This window comes from Bos grunniens, chromosome 14 (genome assembly GCF_055505025.1).
Source record: "Bos grunniens cultivar Pamir isolate PY7600 chromosome 14, Bosgru_T2T1.0, whole genome shotgun sequence".
In the NCBI taxonomy this organism is placed as follows: Eukaryota; Metazoa; Chordata; class Mammalia; order Artiodactyla; family Bovidae; genus Bos; species Bos grunniens.
The window spans coordinates 23,585,453-23,601,892 of NC_141178.1; the positions used below are offsets into that span (position 1 = coordinate 23,585,453).

At 41.1% G+C, this 16,440-nt stretch overlaps 1 long non-coding RNA gene across 5 annotated transcripts in view; it reads left to right on the forward strand.

The window, feature by feature from the left end:
* The window catches only part of LOC147359191 (uncharacterized), a 74,167-nt gene extending 70,631 nt beyond the window's left edge, over window positions 1-3,536 (forward strand). For 4 of the 5 annotated variants that reach the window (XR_015140584.1, XR_015140583.1, XR_015140585.1 and 1 more), the window contains 2 exons: window positions 1,220-1,410; window positions 1,844-3,536. This is a non-coding gene — a long non-coding RNA (uncharacterized LOC147359191). The remainder of the gene's footprint in view (window positions 1-1,219; window positions 1,411-1,843) is intronic. The other variant, XR_015140582.1, reaches the window with a different exon arrangement.
* The last annotated feature ends 12,904 nt before the right edge of the window (window positions 3,537-16,440 follow it).

The following is a 16,440-nucleotide window of genomic DNA, read 5'->3' on the forward strand; positions in this document are numbered from 1 at the left end:
CTTTCAGTGAATCACCTTACCAAACAGCAGTGGTCCCTAACTTTTTTGGCACCAGGGACTGCTTTTGTAGAGGACAATTTTTCCACGGATTGGAGTGGGAAGGATGGTTTCAGGATAATTCAAGAACATTACATTTGTTGTGCACTTTATTTCTATTATTATTACATCAGTTCCACTTCAGATCATCTAGAATTAGATCCTGTAGGTTGGGGGCCCCTGCCATACAGTATGCCTGTCTCTCTCATAATTTAAGAAATTTCATATCAGCCTAGCATCACAAGTAAGCGGCTTAAAAAAAAAAAGTACCAATATTTATAGTACTGTCTTATGACTATGATACTGTATGCCCCAAAAATTTTATAATGATTTATTCAGGGTATAGGCTAGCTTACCATGAAGCAACGCACTGGACTAACATAAAGCAATCATTTTGCTGTTGCTTCGTTATCAGGGCATGAATCCTTATACCTTTGAATAAATATAAATTTCTTTTTCACATATCTTTGTTTTTGATGTCTAATGTTAGTAATATGTGTAACATCTAGTGTATCATGTGAGATAATATTGATGTAAGTACTGACAGTCAATTCATCTTGTAAACAAATGATATAAATTTATCATATTGATAAATACAGTGCAGAACTGTAAGTGTATTTTCCCTTATGATTTTCTTGATACACTTTCTTTTCTCTAGGTCTCTTTATTGTAAAAATATATATGGCATATAATACATATGCCATACAAAATATGTGTTAATTGACTTTTTATGTCATCAGTAAGGCTTCGAGTTAATAGCTGGCTATTAGTAGTTAAGTTATTGGGGTGTCAGAAGTTTTTGACTGTACCTCTAACCCCCACATTGTTCAATGGTCAACTGTACTATTTATACATTGCAGTAGTAGTTTTCTAAAAACCTGAGTGCCAGCTAAGCAAAACTGAAAGCAACATGAACTCTTAAAAAACCCCTGTAAGGATACTATAGTTTGATCTCATCTATGCATTTTTCTACAAAAAAAAAAAAAAAATGCTGTTCTTTAAGAAGTACTTCACATGGTTATCTCATTTAAACTTCACAGCAGCTCTATGGAGCAGATATGATTAGCTGCACTTTAGAGTTAGGTAGCTTAGACTTTGCAAAGTTAAGAAGTATGTCCAAGACCACAGGATCAATATGTAGAAAGACTAAAATTCAGCTCCTATTTGTCTCTGTGGCTCACAGACTTGATCAAGGTGCCATGCAACACACCATTAGGACTGCCATGTTGATCGTAAGGCCATGAGGATGAAAACAGAAAGCCAGCTTTGGAAGGCAGCAAAATAGAAGGAAAGAAAGGACATGGATCTTTCATAATATCATTGATACATAGATCCCTGGAACTATCTACTTCCAGACATCTTCCTAAGGGAACAGTAAGTATTGATCTTTTTTCCTTTCCTAGTAAAATTCCAAGTGCACCATGCAGTAAGTATTGTCAATAGCACATACCTGTGCAGCTCAAACCCTGATTCAGATGCAGAACATTATCATCCCTGCAGGAATTTCCTTTATGCCTCCTCCCAGTCAACCTCTATACCATCCTACCTAACCAGGCAATCACTGCTGTGATTTTCTTTTTATGCACCATAAATTAACATTGCTTGTTCCAGAACCCATATAAATGGAATCCTACAATATGTAGTCTTGGATAAGGCTTGTTTCACTCAACGTGTAACGGGAGTAGATCGTTGCTTTTATTGTTGAGTATTCCTTGGAAGAAAAGCTATGTCAAACATAGTATATTAAAAAGCAGAGACATTACTTTACTGACAAAGGTCTATATAGTAAAAGCTATGTTTTTTCCAGTAGTCATATACAGATGTGAGAGTTGGACCATAAAGAAGGATGAGCGCTGAAGAATTGATGCTTTCAAACTGTGGTGTTGGAGAAGACCAACCAGTCTATCCTAAAGGAAATCAACCCTGAATATTTATTGGAAGGACTAATGCTGAAGCTGAAGCTGTAATACTTTGGCCACCTGATGGGAAGAGCTGGCTCATTAGAAAAAACTTGATCTGGGACGGATTGAAGGCAGAAGGAGATGACAGAGGACAAGATGGTTGGATGGCATCACTGACTCAATGGACCTGAGTTTGAACAAACTCCAGAAGGTGGTCAAGGACAGGGAAACTTGGCATGCTGAAGTCCATGGGGGTTGCAAAGAATGGGGCACAACTGAGCGACTGAACAACAAATTCCATTATACAGGGCTTCCCAGGGCACAGTTATAAAGAATCTGCCGGCTGATGTAGAAGATACAGGAGATATGGGTTTGGTCTCTTGGTAGGGAAGATCTCCTGGAGGAGGAAATGGCAACCCACTCCAGTATTCTTACCTGGAAAACTCCACGGACAGAGGAACCTGGCAGGCTATAGTCCACAGGGTTGCAAAGAGTCAGATACGACTGAGCATAAGCACAATTCCATTTTACATGGTTTGTTTAATTTGCCTATTGAAAAACCTTGGACTGTTTCTGATAGTCAGAAACTATCAGATAGTCACTCAGTCATGTCCAACTCTTTGCAACCCCATGGATTATAGCCTGCCAGGCTCCTCTGTCCATGGAATTCTCCAGGCAAGAATACTGGAGTGGGTGCTGTTTCCTTCTCCAGGGAATCTTCCCAACCCATGGATCGAACATGGGTCTCCTGCATTACAGGCAGATTCTTTACCATCTGAGTCACCAGGGAAGCCTACTATCAAGAGACATTTCTAAGTATAAAGACAGGTCAACTTAGAAAGTATCAGCAGATATATGTTTGACTTTATCTTATAATCTTTGGACTTCCCTGGTGGCTCAGACGGTAAAGCATCTATCTGCAATGCTGGTGACTTGAGTTCGATCCCTGGGTCAGGAAGATCCCCTGGAGAAGGAAATGGCAATCCACTCCAGTACTATTGCCTGGAAAATCCCATGGACAGAGGAGCCTGGTAGGCTGCAGTGACTTCACTTCACTTATAATCTATAAACAATACATTAGAATATGTAATGAATCCACATACCTTTTCCAAAGGAATACCTGCGAAAAGAAATAGCAATAAATTTATAAATGACAATCATCAATCAGATGAAATAATTTAGATGAAGGTTGTCTCTCTTGAAGGAAGTAATCAGGAAGGAAATACAATGTGCTTTTAACTTTGTATGAAAAATTATGTTCAGTTCTGTGTTGCTGAACATAGTTCTGTTTTTGCCACATAAATCCTCTACATCAAATTATTGTCTGAATGCTTTATTAAAACGCCACTTCTGCCTTTGTTTTGGAATCTGTTATTTTCGTTGCCACCTCCTGATCGCTGTTCTCTGAAGCTTCCTTTTTCCCACTGTAGTCCGACACCTTGGTTACCCTCATCCTGTTCCCTGAAGCCTCAACTGCCTTTCTGCAAGCTTGGGTTATTATCGGGGCAGGGAGGGGTGCTGGGCACAATAATATTCTTTTGTAAGTCTTTTTGTGGACATATGTTTTTATTTCTATAGAATAAATATCTAAATCTGGAATTTCTGGGATAATTCCAGTGTTCAGTTTTATAAAGGTTGGCCAGATCATGTTACAAAGTGGCTGTACATTTTACACAGTAGACAACAATGTAGGAGTGACTGGCTTTTCCACATGATCGCCCACATTCAGTGTTCAGTTTTGTCAGTTTTAGTTCTGGTGAGTGGACAGTGGTATCGCATTATGGTTTTACTTCACATTTCCCTAGTGACCAATAAAGTTGAACGTTGCTATAAAGCTACCATAATCAAGACAGCATGGCATTGGTGAAATTAATGATTAATTAATCAATGAAGCAGAATAGAAGACCTAGAAATAGGCATACCCAAATATTATCAATTGACTTGTAACAATGGCAGAAAGGCAATCAATGGAGAAAGGACAGTCTTTTCAACAAATAGTGGTGAACAGTTGGATATTCATGTGCAAATTAATGACTTTGTATCCATAGCTTGCAACATGCACAAAAATAAACACAAAACGGATTATAGCTCTAAGTATAAAATCTAAAACTATTAACCTTCTAGAACAAAATGAAGGAGAAAATCATTATTAGTTTTAGGCAGAATTTTTTTGATATAAACATGATCCATTGAAGAAAAAAATAAATTGGACTTTATGAAATTTAAAAATGTTTGTTCTACAGAACTCACTATTGAGAGAATGAAAAGGCAAGCTATAGACTGAAAGAAAGTATTTGCAAATTATACTTCTGAAAAAAAATTTCTATTCAAGATACATTAAGGTCTCCTAAAACTCAGCAATAAAATGAACAGTCCAATTAAAACTTAGTAGTAAAAAAAAACAGAAAGATCTGAACAGACTCTCCATCAAAGCAAATACAGAGGGCAAACTGGTGTATGAAAAGATGCTCAACATCATTAGTCATTAGGGGAGTAAAACCGCAGAATGATACTACTGCACATCTATTAGAATGGCTGAAAAATTAAATATCAAACACTGCCAAGGACGCAAAGTGACTAGAAGTCATTACAGTGCTAGTAGGAGTACAAAAGACAAAAAAGGGCAAAATAGTGCTGCTAGGAATATAGCCACATTGTGGAATACAGTACAGCATGTTTGTTTTAGTTTTTGCTATGAAGTTAAATGTACACTTATGATATGACCCACCAGTTCTCCTTCTGGGTATTTACTAAAGTGAAAAATGAAAATCTCACACAAAAATCTGTATGTGAATGTTTATAGAAGATAATTTGCACTCACCAAAATTTAGAAATACCATGGATATTATTCAATTGGTGAATGCATAAACAAACTGGCACATGCATTAAAAAAAAAAAAATAGACGAATCTAAGTGCATTTTGCCAAGCATAAGAAACCAGACTCAAGAGGCTGCATAGAATATGATACCATTTATTGCCAATGGGCTTCTCTGGTGGCTAAGTGGTAAAGATTCTGTCTGTAAATGTAGGAGATGTGGGTTTAATCTCTGGGTTGGAAAGATACCCTGAAGGAAGAAATGCCAACCCACTTCAGTATTCTTGTCTGGGAAATCTCATGGACAAAGGAGCCTGGCGGGCTACAGTCCATGGGGTCATAAAAAGAGTCAAATAGGACTTAGCAAATTGTTGTTGTTGTTTATTGGCAATATATATGCCATTCTTAAAAAAAAAAAACAGAACTGTTAGGAAGAAAATCAAGCCAGTGGTTAATAGGGACAGAAAGTGAAGAATTTGGTTGACTGCAAAGGAAGCATGTGGGAATTTTTAGGGAAATGGAACTATTTTATACTGTGACATTATGGTAGGTATACAACTCTGTGCATGTGTCAAATCTTATAGAACTGTCCATCACAAATAGCAAATTTTACTTCTTAAAAATCTTTATAAATCAACAACAATGTATGGGGAAACCTCAGTAAATACAACCTATAATTAATGAACTTAGTTGCACTAAAAGTAATAACATTACTATACAGAATGGAAAATCATATTTTGATTGGATAATGTAAGACAAAAGACTGAAAGAATCCATACACAAATATTGTATTCTAGATAGGAAGTTTGTTTCTCACAGAACTATAGGTTACCAATCCTGAAAATACTTTATGTTTATGCTAGATTTAGAAAATAAGTATATGGTAGATATTGAGAGCTGTTGGTTTTTTTTTTTTTTTTTACTATTAGACAAAGAAGTTACAAATGATGCAAGAAATTGGGGTGGAAAAGCTAGAATGAACCCAAGGCATTTGATTAAATTCACAAGTATCAGTATGAATGCATGTTTTTGTTTTATTCTTGTTTTAAGCATTTGTGTGTGTATGTATGTGTGTTCATATGGGTAGATAAATAAGGAGATAAATGTAGATGTGTATGTAGAAATGAGAGATAGATAGATAGACAGGCAGATAGATCCAAACTCCTTTGTCCACTGAGAATGCCTAGAAACAATGAAACCTTACTAATAATTAATCCATCTAGCATCTATATGATGAATTCTAAATATCATTCTCAAATAAATAAAAGGAATCAAACTAGTTTTAGACATGAAAGTTCAGTGAAACATGTGATCCTGGCACAGAAAAAGCCTCTGTAGAAAAGTGGTTGATTCCTGGCTGATTCCTGGTAACTACTAATGTCTCCTCAGCAGCAGCATCTGACGGTTGATCTCTGGTCTCTTCAGCTGATGTGAGCTTGCTCCGGGCAGAAAGATGACTCACTACCTGCTCTCTTGCGGTCCTGAGGAGATAGTCACATTGCTGCCTCACTTCCAAGTGTAAGACCAGAGAGGCAGCAGGAATTTGCTTAATGGTCCAGGTGTAAGTTATCTCTGACAAAAGACAACATGTTGAAAAGCTAGTAAGATGTAGTAAATGGAAATTAATTGTAACGTTGTTCAGTTGCTCAGTTGTGTCCGACTCTCTGTGACCCCATGGACTGCAGCACACAAGGCTTCCCTATACAATATTTTTGGAGAAGGCAATGGCACCCCACTCCGGTACTGTTGCCTGGAAAATCCCACGGACGGAGGAGCCTGGTAGGCTGCAGTCCATGGGGGTCACTGGGAGTCGGACACGACTGAGCGACTTCACTTTCACTTTTCACTGTCATGCATTGGAGAAGGAAATGGCAACCCACTCCAGTGTTTTTGCCTGGAGAATCCCAGGGATGGGGGAGCCTGGTGGGCTGCAGTCTATGGGGTCGCACAGAGTTGGACACGACTGAAGCGACTGGGCGGCAGCAGCAGCAGCATACAATATTTATGAAAAGTGATATTGATAAGCTTCTACTGTATTGCGCTATTCTCAGGGTCTTTTTTCAGTACACATGAAGAATGTTTAAGTTCATGCTTGGCCCTGGTCCCTCCACACCAAGCTTCAGTTTTTACACGTCGGAGTTCTCAGGAGCATCGCCTACAGACAAGTGGACAAAGAGCCTTCTGCCCCCTGAAAGTCCTAATCGCCTGTATCTTTACTCCTCTCCTCACAAACACTGGTCCCCCGGTGGCTCAGAGGGTAAAGCACCTGCCCGCAATGCGGGAGCCCCGGGTTCGATCCCTGGGTAGGGAAGTTCCCCTGGAGAAGGACATGGCAACCCACTCCAGTATTCTTGCGTGGAGAATACCGTGGATGGAGGAGCCTGGTCGGCTACAGTCCATGGGATTGCAAAGAGTCGGACACGACTGAGCGAGTTCACTTCACTTCACTTCACTTCACTGACACACACCTGACCACTGCTGTTTCTCAAACATCCATGCTTAAAGCTCATTGCTGGATGAATTACTTCAGGGGAACCTTCTTGAATTTCGATCACCTTTAAAAAAAATAAAACTAGTACAAAGCAATGTTAAGGCATTATTTTTTAAAAAAATAAAGCAAGCACACACTTCCAATTTACAATGAAAAGATTTTCATTTTTATATATTCAATGTTGATTTGTGCCCAGAGGCAATCATAATGTTATATGGTACTAATCATTGGTGTAGAAGGAATTTTATGGTCTTTTTTTTCTCATTTAAGCAGAGCATGAACATTTTCCCTATACTGCCTAGTCTTCATAATTACAGTTTTTAAGAGCGGCATAATATTCCATCTAGTGGGTAGAGCATAGTGTATTACACCACATTCCCAGTGTAGGTCTTTTAAGTTGCTTTAATTATTTTTTATTATGAAGAGTGTTGCAATAAAATTAGCCATTTGTGGACCACTTTTGTTCTTTCAGGGGTTTCCTCAAGGTACATTTCCTTCTTCCCACAAATTTCCTCCATATCACAGATGGCTGGGCCACAGACTCTCGGATAGACTGCTGCTTCCTTATTCACTCAATGATCCTATTTGTCTTGATTCTTGGAAATAATAGAGGTATATATGACCTGCAAGGAATTTATAAGACAGTGGGAGAGACAAACTTATAAAAGATCATTGTATTTCCCTTAAGTTTTATGGTGGAAAGAGGCACAAAGTGTTTTGGAAAAGAAAGTGAGGATGGTGCTAACCAAGAAGGAGGAGGTCAGGGGAGAGTCCTAGTGAACCAGAATATCAAAACATAAAGAGGGATGGAAAAGGGAAATGATAGAAGATAGAAGATGTGGAAGAATAAAAAACTGCCCTCTAGGCAGAAGGGAGAGGATGAAGGAAATGATGGAGAAACAAAAATGATGTAAACTGTTGCTGTTGTTCAGTCACTAAGCCACGTCTGACTCTCTGTGACCCCATGAACTGCAGTGTGCCAGGCTTCTCTGTCCATCACTATCTACCTGAGTTTGCTAAAACTCATGTCCACTGAGTCAGTGATGCCATCCAACTGTCTCATCCTCTGTCATCCCCTTCTCTTGCCCTCAATTTTTCCAACATCAGGGTCTTTTCCACTGAGTCAGCTCTTGGCATTAAGTGGCCAAAGTATTGGGGCTTCAGCATCAGTCCTCCTGTGTACAGTACCTTAAGTAAATCGTGGTGACAGAAGCATAAAGGGTGAAACATAGAGTTGTAGTAGTAGAGGTTATCAGAGAGAATGTTGTAAAGATCTTAGGGGGCAAAAGTACCTGCACTCCTGAAGAGTGCTGCATGATACAGTACATCTAGCCACATGTGGTCAATCAAATTTAAATTAATTAAAATTAAATTGAAATTTCAGTTCTTTCATCACATTTCAAAAGCCTTTAGCCACACTGACTAGTGTTTAGAGTATAGAACATTTCTACAATCGCAGAAAGTTTTCTTGGATATCACTGCCAGTGGCAATGGAAGTGTACATAAAAAGTTGTTAAAAGTTGTTTTAAATATTTTGCCTGAAGAGAGGCAGAAAAGAGAAATTTTCAAAAATGCAAATATTTATTTGTAGTTGCCTATATCACTTGTTGGGAAAAAAAAAGTGCAGTATTTTAGTTTTGCTAAACTCTGCATTTCCAGAAAGATGGATACCTGAGCCACTGAGGAATAAAGCCCTGTTTCCTTGGGAAAAAACTTGGTAGTGTCAATGCAAGGAAGAGAATAAGCTTCTTCCACTTTAAGGGCAATTAATTCTTTGCATGGACTTGGAAATACAGAAGGCAACTTAGTCAATTGTCATAAAGTGACTGTTCCCATTTAATTGGCATCCAGATCAAGAAGCAGAATATTACTAGCATCTCCTAAGTGCATCTACTCTGTGTTTGCTTCCCAGTACTACTCCCTCAGTGTAACCACTGCCCTGGTTTTACCAGTTGTAAAATTTTATATAAAGATTTAGGTAAGTACCTTTTCACATCTGATTTCTTTCATGAAACATGTTAACATGGTACTGCTAAGTCACTTCAGTCGTGACCGACTCTGTGTGACCCCATAGACGGCAGCCCACCAGGCTCCCCCATCCCTGGGATCCTCCAGGCAAGAACACTGGAGTGGGTTGCCATTTCCTTCTCCAATGCATGAAAGTGAAAAGTGAAAGTGAAGTCACTAAGTCGTGTCCGACTCTTCGCCACCCCGTGCACTGCAGCCCACCAGGCTCCTCCGTCCATGGGATTTTCCAGGCAAGAGTACTGGAGTGGGGTGCCATTGCCTTCTCTGAACATGGTACTAGTGTTTTTTAATTTATTAAAAAAAATTTTTTTTGACGTGGACCATTTTTAAAGTCTTTCTTGAATTTGCTACAATATTACTTCTTTTTTGTATGGTTTTTTTGGTTGCAAGATCCCCAACCAGGGATTGAACCCACACCCCTTGCATTGACAGGTGAAGTCTTATCCACTGGACCACCTGAGAAGTCCCAACCAATGTTTTTTACTACATGAATTTTAAACTTCTTTAGTTATGTCACAGGCATACCAGAAAAAGTGCAAAATGCACATGTGTGTTTGAAGTGAAATGAGAAAATAAAAACTTGTGTATCCTCATCCAAGTTTACAAAATAGATTTTTACCAGGATCTTAGCAATTCCCTGTGTGCTTTTCTTTCACTACAACTGTTTTTCTCCAAACAGAAGTAACAACAAACTTGCCTGTGTAAGGAAAGGACAACAGTGACTACAGGAAGACAGGCAGAACAGAGTGTCTGGGTCCTGCTTCATCTAGCTGGAGGTCTGTGAGAACCCCTTCCAGGGGCGTCTGTGCAAAAGTATTCCTGCCAGTTCTGGGAAACCTAGGGCTCACTACAGTCAGGGCAGGTGAAGCGACCTGCATGGACCAGGAATGTATTGTTGACCTGAAACAAACAGACTGCCAGATATTTCTCCAGCAAAGATGAGTTTTTTCAAGGTTAGCAGAGAATTGTAACTCCAGGTCTATAACCATGGTGAGCCATGTGCAAGTCCCCACACAGCAAGTGGCGTAGAATACATTTTTTTTTTTAAATAATTTGCTTTTTTATTGAACGATAATTGCTTTACAGAATTCTGTTGTTTTCTGTCAAACCTCAACATGAATCAGCCATAGGTATACATATATCCCCTCCCTTTTGAACCTCCTTCCCATCTCCCTCCCCATCCCACCCATCTAGGTTGATACAGAGCCCCTTGTTGAGTTTTCTGAGCCATACAGCAAATTCCCATTGGCTATATGTTTTACATACACTCATGCAAAGAGTTGACTCATTGGAAAAGACTGTGATGCTGGGAGGGATTGGGGGCAGGAGGAGAAGGGGACAACAGAGGATGAGATGGCTGGATGGCATCACTGACTCGATGGACATGAGTCTGAGTGGACTCCGGGAGTTGGTGATGGACAGGGAGGCCTGGCGTGCTGCGATTCATGGGGTTGCAAAGAGTTGGACACGACTGAGCGACTGAACTGAACTGAACTGAACTGAATGTAAGTTTCCATGTTACTCTTTCCATACATCTCACCCTCTCCTCCCCTCTCCCCATGTCCATAAGTCTGTTCTATATGTCTGTTTCTCCATTGCTGCCTGTAAATAAAATTTTTAGTATCATTTTTCTAGATTCCGTATATGTGTATTCAGTTCAGTTCAGTTCAGTCGCTCAGTCGTGTCCGACTCTTTGCGACCCCATGAACTGCAGCACACCAGGCCTCCCTGTCCATCACCAGCTCCCGGAGTTCACCCAAACTCATATCCATCCAGTCGGTGATGCTATCCAGCCATCTCATCCTCTGTCGTCCCCTTCTCCTCCTGCCCTCAATCCCTCCCAGCATCAGAGTCTTTTCCAGTGAGTCAACTCTTCGCATGAGGTGGCCAAAGTATGGAGTTTCAGCTTCAGCATCAGTCCTTTGAATGAATGTTTAGGACTAATTCCCTTTAGGATGGACTGGTTGGATCTCCTTGTAGTCCAAGAGACTCTCAGAAGTCTTCTCCAACACCAACTCCAACAATTCAAAAGCATCAATTTTCGGTGCTCAGGTTTCTTTATAGTCCAACTTTCCCATCCGTACATGACTACTGGAAAAACCATAGCCTTGACTAGAAGGACCTTTGTTGGCAAAGTAATGTCTCTGCTTTTGAATATGCTATCTAGGTTGGTCATAACTTTCCTTCCAAGGAGTAAGCGTCTTTTAATTTCATGGCTGAAATCACCATCTGCAGTGATTTTGGAGCCCAAAAAGATAAAGTCTGACACTGTTTCCATTGTTTCCCCACCTATTTCCCTTGAAGTGATGGGACCAGATGCCATGATGTTAGTTTTCTGAATGTTGAGCTTTAAGCCAACTTTTTCACTCTCCTCTTTCACTTTCATCAAGAGGCTTTTGAGTTCCTCTTCACTTTCTGCCATAAGGGTGGTGTTATCTGCATATCTGAGGTTATTGATATTTCTCCCGGCAATCTTGATTCCAGCTTGTGCTTCTTCCAGCCCAGCGTTTCTCATGATGTACTCTGCATATTAGTTAAATAAGCAGGGTGACAATATACAGCCTTGATGTACTCCTTTCCCAATTTGGAACCAGTCTGTGGTTCCATTGTTACTTCTTGACCTGCATACAGATTTCTCTGGAGACAGGTCAGGTGGTATTCCCATCTCTCAAAGAATTGTCTACAGTTTATTGTGATCTGTACAGTTACAGGCTTGGCATAGTCAATAAAGTAGAAGTAATGATTTCTGGAACTCTCTTGATTTTTTGATGATCCACCAGGTGTTGGCAATTTGATCTCTGGTTCCTCTGCCCTTTCTAAATCCAGCTTGAACATCTGGAAGTTCATGGTTCATGTACTGTTGAACCCTGGCTTGGAGAATTTTGAGCATTACTTTACTAGTATGTGAGGGGAGTGCAACTGTGCGGTAGTTTGAGAATTCTTTGGCATTGCCTTTCTTTGGGATTGGAATGAAAACTAACCTTTTTCTGTCCTGTGGCCACCACTGAGTTTTCCAAACTTGCTGGCCCATTTAGTGCAGCACTTTCACAGCATCATCTCTTAGGATTTGACATAGTTGAACTGGAATTCCATCACCTCCAATAGCTTTGTTCGTAGTGATGCTTTCTAAGGCCCACTTGACTTCACATTCCAGTATGGCTCTAGGTCAGTGATCACACCATCATGATTATCTGGGTCATGAAGATCTTTTTTGTACAGTTCTTCTGTGTATTCTTGCCACCTCTTCTTAATATCTTCTGCTTCTGTTAGGTCCCTATCACTTCTGTCCTTTATGTGTCCATCTTTGCATGAAATGTTCCCTTGGTATCTCTAGTTCTCTTGAAGAGATCTCTAATCTTTCCCATTCTATTGCTTTCCTCTATTTCTTTGCATTGATCACTGAGGAAGGCTTTCTTATCTCTCCTTGGTATTCTTTGGAACTCTGTATTCAAATGGATATATCTTTCCTTTTCTCCTTTGCCTTTAGCTTCTCTTCTTTTCACAACTATTAGAAGGCCTCCTCAGACAACCATTTTGCTTTTTTCCATTTCTTTTTCTTGGGGATGGTCTTGATCATTGCCTCCTGTACAATGTCATGAACCTCCGTCCATAGTTCTTCAGGCACTCTGTCTATCAGATCTAATCCCTTGAATCTGTTTGTCACTTCCACTGTATAATCATAAGGGATTTGATTTAGGTCATACCTGAACGGGCTAGTGGTTTTCCCTACTTTCTTCAATTTAAGTCTGAATTTTTCAATAAGGAGTTCATGATCTGAGCCACAGTCAGCTCCTGGTCTTGTTTGTGCTGACCATATAGAGCTTCTCTATCTTTGGCTGCAAAGAATACGGTCAATGATTTTGGTATTGACCATCTGATGATGTCCATGTGTAGAGTCTTCTCTTGTGTTGTTGGAAGATGGTGTTTGCTATGACCAGTGTGTTCTCTTGGAAAAACTGTTAGCCTTTGCCCTACTTCGTTTTGTACTCCAAGGCTAAATTTATCTGTTACTCCAGGTATCTCTTGACTTCCTTCTTTTGCATTCCAGTCCCCTATAATGAAAAGGACATCTTTTTTGGATGTGAGTTCTAGAAGGATTTGTAGGTCTTCATAGACCCATTCAACTTCACCTTCTTCAGCATTACTGGTGGGGACATAGATTGGATTACTGTGATATTAAATGGTTTGCCTTGGAAACAGAGATCATTCTGTTGTTTCTGAGATTGCATCCAAGTACTGCATTTCAGACTCTTTTGTTGACTATGATGGTTACTCCATTTCTTCTAAGGAATTCTTGCCCACAGTAGTAGATATAATGGTCATCTGAATTAAATTCACCCATTGCAGTCCAGTTTAGTTAGCTGATTCTTAAAATGTTGATGTTCACTCTTGCCATCTCCTGTTTGACCACTTCCAATTTGCCTTGATGCATGGACCTGACATTCCAGGTTCCTGTGCAATACTGCTCTTTACAGCATCGGACCTTGCTTCTATCACCAGTCACATCCACAGCTAGGTATTGTTTTTGCTTTGGCTCCATCTCTTCATTCATTCTGGAGTTATTTCTCCATTGATCTCCCCTAGCATATTGGGCACCTACTGACCTGGGGAGTTCATCTTTCAGTAACCTATCTTTTTTGCCTTTTCTTGCTGTTCATGGGGTTCTCAAGGCAAGAATACTGAAGAGGTTTGCATTCCCTTCTCCAGTGGACCAACTTTTGTCAGAACTCTCCACCATGACCCCGTCCATCTTGTGTGGCCCTACAAGGCATGGCTCATAGTTTCATTGAGTTAGACAAGGCTCTGGTCCATGTAATCAGTTTGGTTAGTTTTCTGTGATTGTGGTTTTCATTCTGTCTGCCCTCTGATAGAGAAGGATAAGAAGCTTATGGAAACTTACTGATGGGAGAGACGGAGGAGGAAACTGGGTCTTTTTCTGATGGGCGGGGCCATGCTCAGTGAATCTTTAATCCAATTTTCTGTTGATGGGTGGGGCTCTGCTCCCTCCCTGTTGTTTGACCTGAGGCCAAACTATGATGGAGGTAATGAAGATAATGTCCACCTCCTTCAAAAGTTCCCATGCATGCACTTCGGCACTCAGTGCCCCCGACGCTGCAGCAGGCCACCGCCGACCCATGCCTCTGCCGGACACTCATGGGCAAGTCTGACTCAGTCTCGTGGGGTCACTGCTCCTTATTCCTGGGTCCTGGTTCGCACAAAGTTCTCTTTGTTCCCTCCAAGAGTCTGTCTCCCCAGCCCTGTGTAAGGTCTTGTGGCTCTATGGTAGGGTTAATGGGGACCTTCTCCAAGAGGGTTTATGCCATACCCAGGTCTGCTGCACCTGTCTTAATCAGTGCCTGCTTAAGATGGGCCAAGTTCAGATAAGATTCCAACTCTGCCCCTCCTCCACTCCTGCCCGGTCTGTCTTACAGGTAAACATAGAGGAATTGGCGGTGCAGATATTTTAACAGTCGTGAGTCCACTGCATCACACTGCCCCTCTCCTAGTACACACTCTTGCTTCTGTTAATGGCATTGGAGATAAATCATAGCCATTTTTTTCAGAATAAAAGAGAAAGGAAATGTCCACTCCCTAAAGAAAACCTCTTGTTGAAAAGCCTTGTGTTAAACGGCCCTGGTCTGCAAGTGGGCAGTTTCCCGGTGCTGCAGTGGTGAAGGATCTGCCTGAAATGAGGGAGACCTGGGTTTGATCCCTGCACTGGGAAGATCCGCTGGAGAAGTGAATGGCTACCCACGCCAGTATTCTTGCCTGGAAAATTCCATGGACAGAGGAGCCTGGTAGGCTATAGTTCATGGGATCATGAGTCCAGCAGGACTCAGTGACTGAGCACCACAAACAGGGAGCAGCGTATCCAGGCGACAGGATGCACAGGGTTATCAGGCGGGGTGGGGAGGGGTGCCCAAAACTAACTGTCTGGTTTTGCTGTTGACTTTGCTTTCTTCTTACTGAGTTGAATACATCAAGGCAGGATATAAACTCCCTGCTTTATTTCCCTTCCTTCTCAGTAATAAAGACATCCTATTATCTAAATGGGAGTGCATTGAGGTGACAGTAGAGAGGGGGCAGTCAGAGACCATTTCAGCCAGAGTTGGAAAATAAGCTCCTGTCCTCCACTGCCTGGGGTTTAAGGCCAAGGCAGAGTCGTCCCTTTGCGTCCTTCTTGTTAGCCTTTATCCACCACAACACTCCCAGTTCCAGGTGAGAGCTGTACACACAGAGCAGGCTCTTACAGAATTAGTTGTGTTCACAGGGAGAATTCTGAAAAGCGCCATTCATTGCTAGCAAAAGAGCCAGCGTGGGGAGGAAAGGCTTGGCTCCTCCATTTGGAACGTGTGTCTTAACGCTTGTTTTCCATTCAGCCCGTAATTGCCAGGGTTTCCGGGAGGTGACCCGGGAAAGGGCTCCTGAATTCATCCCAAGTTAAAACCGCAGCGAAAAGAAGGAGGGTTGCTTTTTAAAATGTTAAAGGAAAGCAGCTCATTGCCCACAGGATCATTAGGGAAATAAACTAGTTTTACTAATTTCTAGTTTCGATTGGAGCGTGTAGGTTTGCTGTAGCATTTGCAAAAAATATTTCATAGAACTGGTGAAGGATGCTAATGGGTATATGGGAAGGGATTTTTGGTGGTTAAATTTACTAACTAAAAGAGATTTAAATAAGTTAATCATTAACTTGCTATGAACGGTCATAGTGAATTAGCTAGGACATTCTAACTGTAGTTAATGGACTATTTATTGTATTTCTTTGGTCGAACTCAGTTTTCTTATGAAACATAAAAAGCATTACTTGCTGCTGCTGCTGCTAAGTCGCTTCAGTCGTGTCCGACTCTGTGCGACCCCATAGACGGCAGCCCACCAGGGTCCTCCATCCCTGGGATTCTCCAGGCAAGAAGACTGGAGTGGGTTGCCATTTCCTTCTCCAATGCATGAAAGTGAAAAGTGAAAGTGAAGTCGCTCAGTCGTGTCTGACTCTCGCGGTCCCATGGACTGCAGCCTACCAGGCTCCTCCGTCCATGGGATTTTCCAGGCAAAGTACTGGAGTGGGGTGCCATCGTCTTCTCCGAAGCATTACTTCAGTTCATTACAGTGGCTCAGTTGTGTCTGATTCTTTGCAACCCCATGAATCGCAGCACGCCAGGCCTCCCTG